The sequence below is a fragment of the Danio aesculapii genome, chromosome 15 (assembly GCF_903798145.1).
Source record: "Danio aesculapii chromosome 15, fDanAes4.1, whole genome shotgun sequence".
NCBI lineage: Eukaryota > Metazoa > Chordata > Actinopteri > Cypriniformes > Danionidae > Danio > Danio aesculapii.
The window spans coordinates 21,755,347-21,765,126 of record NC_079449.1 but is presented as its reverse complement, the minus strand read 5'-3'; positions in this window follow the sequence as shown (position 1 = coordinate 21,765,126).

Here is a 9,780-nt window from a genome sequence, read left to right as displayed (position 1 = left end):
CCATGGCCCGACCAGCGCCCTACTCAGGCGGAGCGGGGGAGTGCAATGGTTTTCTGTTACAATGTTCCCTCATATTCGAATGCAACCTTCTCTATATCCCACAGATAAGTCAAAGATCGCCTACATCGTATCACTACTCTCTGGGCCTGCCACTTAAATGGGCTGAGACGATCTGGAACCAAGCCGGGCCGGGTCATGAATTCCATCACTACCTTCACGGAGATTTCAAAGAGGTGTTTGGACGTTCTGATGGGGAAGTAGCCGCTGGAGAGCAGCTGTATCATCTAAAGCAAGGTACTCTATCTACACAGGAATATGCTCTCCGGTTTCGCACTCTAGCAGCTGCAAGTGGATGGAATGAGAGATCGTTGTTGACCACGTACCGGCTCGGCTTGGAACCCACTCTCCGAATCCAGCTGGCCACATTAGATGATACTATGGGTCTGGAGAGATTCATCCAACATTCTCTCCGATGTTCCGATCGTCTCCGTTCCTATCAACAGGACACCATCACCCCCTCGTCTGCACTCCTCCAATCGCCTGAGTCAACAGCCTCTCCAGAACCAGAACCCATGATAATAGAGTCTGGAAGACTGACATCAGCGGAACGACAGAGGAGGCTGACCCGGGGTCTGTGTCTATATGCGGTGTCAGTGGACACACCCGTATGGAGTGTCCCCTTCGTCCCCTTCGGACTTCAGTGAGTGTATTCAGTACGAATATTGAACAATGTAAACCACTTACTACCACCGTACAAATAACTACTGCCTCTATTTCTCTCCTTGTCACAGCCCTCATCGACTCCGGGTCAGCAGGGAACTTCATCTCCCAATCCCTCTGTCGTCAACTCCACCTACGTACTGAGGCGTCCTCGCATATATACCAGATACAACGATAACCCAGTGCACTCGATCTTCGACCCGTATCCATCGACAATGCGAAGACATCCTTCTTCAAAGTGGGGTTGTTACATCAAGAGAGGATTCAATTTCTGGTTCTGGAGGGTGCAAATATGGACATCATTCTAGGGCGCCCGTGGCTGGTGAAGCACGATCCCATCATCTCTTGGGGCACAGGAGAGATAAAGAAATGGGATCTGGATGTACACCTACCTGTTTTCCAAATCTCCCTCTTCAAGGTCGGAACCCCCATTTCTTTGTTTACAACATCGGTCGAGAGTCCTCCTGAGAAGCAGTCTATCCACATTCCTAAGGAGTACAGCTCCTTTCATGATGTCTTCTGCCCCAAGAGAGCTTCCCAGCTACCGCCGCATCGGCCATGGGACTGCGCGACTCGACCTAGTTCCAGATGCCCAGTTGCCAAGAGGTAGGATCTACCCGCTCTCGCTTCCAGAGAATCAGGCAATGGAAGATTACATAAGGGAGGCTCTGAGTCAGGGGTACATACGTCACTCAAAATCACCAGCCGCCTCAAGCTTCTTCTTTGTGGCCAAGAAGGACGGAGGGCTGCGTCCATGCATCGACTACAGGGTCCTAAATAACGGTACAGTAAAATACCGATATCCCCTTCCTCTGGTACCAGCCGCTTTGGAACAGCTCCGAGAAGCTAAAGTCTTCACTAAATTGGACCTCCGCAGCGCGTATAATCTGATAAGAATACGTGAGGGGGACCAATGGAAGACAGCATTCGTGACCCCTACTGGCCACTATGAATATGAGGTCATGCCTTACGGTCTGGTCAACGCCCCCTCCGTATTCCCAAAACTTCATTCATGAAGTCCTCCGGAGGTTTCTTCACCACTTTGTAATAGTGTACATAGATGACATCCTCATTTACTCCCGGAGTGAGGCCGAACATCGCCAACACGTTGCGGAGGTCTACACACATTGAGAGAACATCACCTCTACCTCAAAGCGGAGAAATGCTCATTCCACCAGAAGTCGATTCATTTCTTGGGATACATCATTGACCAAACCGGTATACGTATGGATGGGAAGAAAATTGAGGCTGTTCTATCCTGGTCAGAACCCACTTCCATTAAGGAGCTCCAGAGGTTTCTTGGGTTTGCTAACTTTTTATAGACGGTTTATCAAGGACTACAGCAGGATTACATCACCTCTCACTAAATTCCTCAAGGAGTAACCCAAAGGACTGGAGTGGACCAAAAGAAGCAGCCGCAGCCTTCCGCCTTCTTAAGAAGGAGTTCACAAGGGCCCCACTCCTGACTTCATCCTGACCCAAATCTTCCTTTCGTGGTGGAAGTGGACGCATCCACCACCGGCGTCGGGGCAGTATTATCCCAACATCATGATACACCGCCCCGACTGCATCCCTGTGCCTATTTTCTCTCGGAAGTTGAGCCCGGCGGAGCAGAATTACCGCATAGGAGACAGGGGAGCTTCTAGCAATCAAGCTAGCCTTGGAGGAGTGGCGTCACTGGTTGGAGGAGCCCAAAACATCCGTTCCAGGTGATCACAGATCACAAAAACCTCCAATTATCAAGAGGCCAAGAGGACTATGTCCACGTCAAGCCCAGATGGTCACTTTTCTTCTCACGTTTGATTTCTCCATTTCCTATCGTCCAGGACCCAGAATCTAAGAGCAGACGCTCTCTCCGTTTACACGAGCATCACGATCATGGAAGAACCTCCCCAACGAAGATTCTTCCCGAACACATCTCCATTTGTCCGATCACCTGGAACGCTCCTCCAGTCGTTGCCACTCCGGAAGCCCCTGCTCCGCGGGATGCCCTCCCTCATCGGCAGTTCATAACACCTGAACACTCGGGTAGATCTGATCCACTCCTTACATACCTCGCTAGGCACTGGACATCCAGGGATCAACCAATACTCTCTCGCTAGTATCCCAACGATTCTGGTGGCCAAACATGGCAAGGGATGTGAGGGCAATATGTTCAGGGCTGTAAGGACTGTGCCCAATCCAAGAGCCCACGTCATCTACCCGCTGGAAAGCTCCATCCCTTGCCGATTTCCGAACCGTCCCTGGTCACACCTAGGAGTGGACTTTATCACTGACCTCCCCTCGTCAGAAGGTAATACCTGTATTCTAGTCATCGTAGATAGATTCTCAAGTTTGTCAAACTAATCCTCTGAAAGGTCTTCCCACAGCCTTTGAAACAGCCGACAATATCTTTAATCAAGTCTTCAGGTCATTTGGTATTCCAGAAGATATTGTGTCGGACAGAGGTCCACAGTTCATCTCACGTCTATGGAAAGCCTTCTTCAAGCTCCTAGGTGTGGCCGTCAGCCTCTCTTCTGGATATCCATCCCCAAACCAACAGGGCAGACAGAGAGGAAGATTCAGGAGGTGGGACGGTTCCTGAGGACCTTCTGCAGTGGTCACCAGAGCTCCTGGAGCCAGTATTTGGGCTGGGCAGAATATGCCCAAAATTCACTGCGGCAACCCTCCACCGGACTCACGCCATTCCAAGTGCGTTCCTGGGCTTCCAACACCCGCCTCTTTCCCTGGGATGGCGAACCATCTGATGTCCCCGCAGTGGATTCACTGGTTCGGGAGATCGAGAGAGTCTGGGACGAGGCTCATCAACATCTGCAGCGGGCAGTCCGTCGAAGCAAGGTAAACGCGTATAGAAGAAGGTCTGAAGAAACCAGATACACACCCGGACCAAAAGGTGTGGCTATCCCACCGGGACATACGCATGCGACTGCCCTCTCGCAAGTTAAGTCCCCGATTTTGTTGGTCCCTTCACCATCGTGGAACAGGTTAACCCCCGTCACCTACAAACTACAATTACCACTCTCACTACGTATTCACCCTACATTCCACGTATCACTCCTGAAACCCTATCACGATCCTGTTCTTCCCTCCACAGAGCCTGACCAACGAAGAGGAACCCCCTCCTCCAATGCTCATAGAAGAAGGAGCAGTCATACGCAGTGAAGGAGATCTTGCGTTCCCTGAGTCGTGGTGCCCAGTGGAGTACCTGGTGGACTGGGAAGGGTACGGCCCCGAAGAAAGGAATGGGTTCCCAGAGCTGATATATTCTCGATCCTAGTCTCATGGTGGAGTTTCATGAGAGCCACCCCTGAGGTTCCCAGCGCCTAGAGGCAGAGGGAGACCACCACGGCGGTCGGAGGTGTCGGCCCTCAGGAGCGGGCCCTGGGGAGGGGGGTACTGTCACGGATTGGTCAGGCTCTCACGATCCCCACTCACGATAGATCACCATCACCTGACTTCTAATGAGCACACAGCTGCATCACATTCACGAGCACCAGATAAAGCACAGCACTCCAGTCGCTCATGGTCCGGGGCTCGTCTCGACGAAAGCGGACAACCTGATGCGACCACTCAGCGTAGTTCATCCTCAGCTAAAACAAACGCTTTACTTACCTGTTCTCTTTGTATTCCTCCTAGTCTTCCTGGTCCACCCGAATCGTCCTGTCTTCCAGTCCTTCCAAGTCTGTGTCATCCTCTGTCAGCTGTATCTGGTGTGTGCTGTCCATCCTCGTGTATTCTTTTACCCAGCCACGGAGGAAAAGACCCCAACATCATTCCTGATCCTCCTGGCTATCCTTCATGTGCTCCTTGTTGTCATTTAATAAACAACCCTAACGTCTCCTTACCTCTGTCTCCTGTCCGCTTCATAACAGTGCACTGGTTGTTGTTAGAAGGTATACAGCTGCGGTCGAAAGTTAATTATAATTCTTTATTAATTATAATTATATTAACGCCTACCTCAAATCCACACAATATACCAACCAGCACAGTAATGTAAAAACAGTAATTACCCCAAGTATTATTCATATTATTTACCAAATTAAATAGTATTTTATTAACATCTATTCCTACCCCAAACTTAAACCTAACTCTCACAGTAATAAACATATTAATTATTGTTGTACAGTTTCACAAAAATGATGCTACTGATGTGAGTATCAGTAGCTGAGCATTACCAAAGACTATACAATACAAAGTCATTAAAGGGACTTTGGCATTACTCAGCGGAACTCAGACTGACACCACTGATGAAAAGGTAAAGGGGTGACACTTCCAGGCTGGATGGATAAATTAGCTACTTGGCATCTCCAAACAGTGCTAAACAGTACTGTATTGATGTTTTTTCCCAGAGGCCTTGGGCAATTTCACGTGTAAACAAAGTGTGTGTGATTTGCTTCTGACTAAACGTGTGATTTGTAAGCTCTATACATTGGAACATGAAGAAGAGAAATGGCTCAAACGATACAGAAAATATCCCAGAGGAATCTTTCTGCCATCTGCCTGGCAGGCTATTCCTGACTAGGTCACTAAAAATCCGATCTTTGCATCAAAGGATTCTTGGATATCGAAATTTTGACCATCGTGTCACTTTGATTTAAATGACAGCTACTGGGAATGGATGACACATAAGATGTTTTAAAACTGAACCCGCTTGAGTCCCAGATCAATTTACTGGATGTTGAGGATCCTCAAATTCCCTCTTCAGTTTACTGAGATACGGTTTACAGATAAAGTTGTGTGAAACTGTTGCTTCCTGTACAGCTTTGGACTTGAATGAATGGAGGGCCACAAACTCAGTGTTTCAAGTGAAAAGAAGCTGTCATTTGTACATGTTCCTGAATCAAGAATTCTTTATATTTTTGCACAATGCAATCAGAATAATGTCATGCACCACATCCCATGTATTTGGGACACGCTGGTGACACACTTACACACTGCAGGCATTGGTGTCTGATTATCACATATAAAAAATAGGACTTTCTTTCTTTAGAAGTCATATTGGAAAATAAAATAAAATAAAATAAATTATATATATATATATATATATATATATATATATATATATAATATATATATATATATATATATATATAGTAGTGATGTATCTATCACTAAAGCATTTTTTTTGGTGAAAGTAACTTCTATTCCTCTGCTTTCTTTGGATTTGATTGTATGAAGTTAACCCTTACCATAAAAAACAACAGCACTGGGGACCTTGTGCATTTTTGTGTATGATTTAAGTTTTGTTATTGGGTCTAATAAATAGTGATTTGGAAACAATTTGGATAGAATTGTGAAGCAAACAAATATGATATGGATTGACGAATGCCTTTTAATACGTTTGTCTCATACAGCCTATGTCGATTTCCCTTATTAGAGACATTGCTAAAATAAATCAGGGTTTCTTATGTAAATTAATTCTGTATAGGCTATTTCTTCTAAAAAGCTCTTCTTTTTGATTTTTAAAGTAAACCCTTAATCGAAATGGTATCATATCGCCCTCTTGTGGTTTCAGAAAGGCTTGTGTTTTCCACATAAACATCTTCTGATAATTTTCCGTTTAAATTAAGACACAAATGCGTACGATTTTTTTTAAGTTCATATACTACATACTAACAAAGCTGAAATTATGAAATTTTTAAATATTTAGATCATTTTAAAAATATATTTTAACACTACACAGCACAGGTTTTTTGGTAACATAAAAAATGGATTAACCTTGTTTCAATATTTATTTTTCAGCATTTAGATTTATTAAAATTGGATTTATTCGATTTATTAAAATGTTTATTAAATTCTAAATGTTAATTGGATGACAACATGGTGGATCAGTGGTTAGTACTGTCGCCATACAGCAAGAAGATCACTGGTTCGAGTCCCAGCTGGGCCAGTTCTGTGTGGAGTTTGCATGTTCTCCTCGTCTTCACGTGGGTTTCCACAGAGTGCTCTGGTTTTCCCCACAGTCCAAAAGACATATGCTATAGGTGAATTGAATAAACTAAATTGGCCTTAGTGTATGAGGGTGTGTGTGAATGAGTGTGTATGGGTGTTTCCCAGGGTTGTGGCTGGAAAGGCATCAGCTGTGTAAAACATATGGTGGAATAGTCATTCCGCTGTGGCGATGTTAATGATAATGTTTTGCCCATTATCACAAGACTTGTTTCAATAGATTCCTTAAATCATGCCTTCCTCTCCCTCATTTTCATGTATATTAATGTTTATTCATGTAATACATGAATTCCCAAACATGTAAGTAATTATGTCAGTTAACAACTCATCACAGTTCACAGTTTTCTGATGTGACCACAACAAACCCCTGTTTGGTCAAATCTGATACACCATGTTACTGACAGAAAATAATGTTCAATTTAAACAATCATAATAACAAGATAGGTGAAAGGTAATCTGAAGGAAATCAAAATAGTCAGACTACATTATTAAAAATGTTTATTCATGCTAAATTTAAATTTCCTAATGCAATTTACATCCATTAATGCACTTCAATTTATAATCTGTTGAAAAACAAAAATGCATGTCCTTTTTTTCCCAGATTCACTCTGCAGTCTTCAAAAGGGTGAAAACAAATATTCAAACACTAACCCGTTCTCTCAACCTCATATGGGAATGCTCCACAATAATGCCAGGCAGTTTTCTATTCAATTCCATTGATTTAACAATCATTTAAATGATCTTCTTTAGGTATGAATGCGTTCAGAATGTCATCTATTTCATATTGGTAGCCCTGCTGCAGGAATTACCTTCTTTATTCAATCCTGGCCAGACTCCAAACTAATCTCCTCACAGGACAGGGCTCTGGAAAACAGGCACAAAGCATGACCACTCTGGCTTCTCTTCCTCCAGAGTTTTTGACCACCAATTATTCTGAAAGTGTGAGGGCTGCCAACAAATTGCCTCATAGGCCATGCATGGATGCAGAAGGAGTGCCAAAACAAAAAAAAACCTGAACCGGTCACAATACACTACCATTCTCACCCATAACGTTTGGAATTTCTCCTATAATGACATGTGGATAATGAACTTGCATTTTGATTAATGTTCTTGATTTCATCCTTCTACTGATTTTACATTTATTCAAAAGTAGAACTGTTTTCTTAGAGACGCTTTATTTTAATGTACAATTCATGCTGTTAACAAACCATTAACGTTACACGGAGCCTTTTAGCTCAATAAACTACTAATTATTTTGTTTATTGATAGCTAGTTAGATAGTATTTGGGTTTAGGTATTGGGTAGGATTAGGGATGTAAATAAGATCAATACTTTATAAGTGCTATAAACTGTTCATACCTCAGTAAGACGGGAAATAAGCAAAAGTGAATCTAATCAAAGTACATGATGCACTATTATAGGCCTACTTAAAAATTTCCATCTGCTCAGCTTATTTCATTTACAAGCCAAGGTCAACTACAACATCACACATTTTTATCAGAAACCAATGCATCTGCTTCTCATTTTAATAATAATGATTAATAATAATAAAAAAAAACAAAAGTAATTTCATGATACGTTATTAGTTGGCCATATTGGATCGAGGCACAGAACAAAAAGACTGACTGAATCAATCTCGCATACTTTGCTAATTATTGCTGCTGAAAATAATCCATTATTGTCATCTGTTGGGCTTTATTAATTACTCAGACTATAATTTGTTTACTATTAACTGCCGAAAGTTAAAACAAAGCAAGCAGAAGAGAGGAAGAAAAAGTGTTTGTGGTTGGTGAAACTGAACCAGGATTTCGAGGAAAAAGAATCTTGACAACATTGTTTGTTCTGATTATTCCCAGTCTAATAAGTGAAATATTATGATAATACCTTATTTAATACAACTCATTCATATCTTACACCATTTAATTCAGTGAGTCAAAATATGCACACCTTTCTCCCTGTAAGTCTATCTCTGTATGATTTACTAGCAACATTTTATTCACAAGGTTTATACAATATAGCAGAACAAATGTTTCATTTACATAGAAGCTATCACCACTGTACTGTTCATGAAATATAAAAAAACACATGTTATAATACTATTATAGATTAATTACAATGTTATAACAATGTAAAACAATGTAATACAATGTACAAACAATGTTATAACAATGTATATATAATGTTTATAAACCAATGTAATTACAATGTTATAACAATGTAATGACATAGTAATTACATCCAGTGTTCAGTTTCAGTTTCCTTTTATTTTTGTCATTCAAACACTCACAATAAATTGTAAGCAGAAACGAAATTACATTGCAACAGAGCCCAACAAGAACATAAAAAACATCACTATACAGACATTATAAAATCCTGCATGATAGACAAGCTTATAAACTCATAAAAATATAAAAATATAGTTATATAAAATATAACCTAATTTAAAAAGACAATCTCCAGTAAAGAGGTAACTTAATACTAAGAATACCCTATTTTCACCATTTGTTTTCATCGTCTTACATATTAATAATTATGCTACGTTTTAACTATTTTTGATGATTTACTATTTTACACTAGCCAATCCAAATTAAAGTTTGTATAGTACTGCATATATTTATGTATAAAATACACAAAAACTGTACATAAATATACAAAACCTTTAAGTTTATAAATATTATCTTGGGATGTAAATACAATGTAAACACAATGTAATTACAATGTAATGACATGGTAACAATGTATTTTATTCACAAGGTTTATACAATCTAAGCAGAACAAAATGTTTCATTTAATAGAAGCTATCACCACTGTACTGTTCATGAATATACAAAACAACATTTATTAATACCATTAAAGATTTAATTACAATGATGTAACAATGTAATACAATGTAATACAATGTTATAACAATGTATAACAATGTAATAACAATGTATAACAATGTAATAACAATGTTATAACAATGTAATTACAATGTTATAACAATGTATTACAATGTTATAACAATGTAATGACATAGTAATTACATCCAAATTAAAAGTTTGTATATGTACTGCATATATTTATGTATAAAATACACAAAAACTGTACATAAATATACAAAAACCTTTA